Source organism: Galeopterus variegatus, unplaced genomic scaffold (genome assembly GCF_000696425.1).
Source record: "Galeopterus variegatus unplaced genomic scaffold, G_variegatus-3.0.2 Scaffold3832, whole genome shotgun sequence".
Lineage (NCBI taxonomy): Eukaryota > Metazoa > Chordata > Mammalia > Dermoptera > Cynocephalidae > Galeopterus > Galeopterus variegatus.
In genome coordinates, this window is record NW_007729943.1 from 116,959 (window position 1) to 118,021 (window position 1,063).

The window sequence follows — 1,063 nt, forward strand, 5'->3', positions numbered from 1 at the left end:
AAAAAAAAAAAAAAGAAAGAAATTCTATCTTTGCTAAGTTTTTCATGGAATATGTATTAAGATGATGAGAAATGAAGATGTCAAAGTGGTTATGAGGAAGACTTCCTCCCTTCCCCTCTCCCAGCGATCCCTGTCCAGGAATGGGGTAACATCTGTGACACCTGGTTCACGGAATGAATGTATGGTTTCAGAGAGAAGCCTCCAGTACCACACATGGATGGCCATCGATGTCGCCCCCACACACACACCTCTGCAGAACACGTCTCCCAGAGATCTCTCACATCAGCGAGAATCAGTGGGAACTAGATTGAGAACTTTTTCACCAAATGTACTTAGGGTGTCATCTGTTTCCCGCAGGCGCAGGAGGAAGTACACAAAGCACCATGGAAGAAAGCCTATGTAAAGAAGAGTGCAAGGCTGAAAAGAGGTAAGATGAGCGTACCTCAATCAAGAAGACATGAAGATGCAACCCCTCCCTGACTAACTTCTACTCCAGGATCTGCTGGAGATACTTTCTTTGCAAAGCCCTCCCTCTTACCCCCAGACAAGATAGGCGCCCTCCAGGCTGTACCCACAGCACTTGCCACAGTGTATCAAAATTGTCTTCTCCCTTAGCTGTTCCCCCAAGACAAGGACGGCGCCCCTTCCTGTTCACTACTATCTACGCAGCACCAGGAAACAGAGGCGGGGGAGGGCCACGGGATCCAAGGAGCGAGAGAGGTGAACAAAGGCTAAGGAGGACAATGGACACAAGGAGATGCAGGCCACGTTCCCAAATCTAGAAAGGTAGCACTGATGAGACCCCTGTTTGTAAATCTCAGTTTTGTGTATGCATCAGTAGGTAAAGCAAAGCAATAACGTAAGATATGCTTCTTAGAATAAAGTTCAGAAAACTTCTAAAATGAGCTATCTGGGCTTGTTTGTTTGTTTTTACTACAACCTCCCCAAAGGATCAGAAAGTTGAATTCATATGTTAAATCTGGGGCCTCAGTGCAAGCTTGCTTACTCCCTTCTTTCTTTCCATCCTTTCTTCTTTTCTTTCTTCCCTCCTTCATTTTTTTTT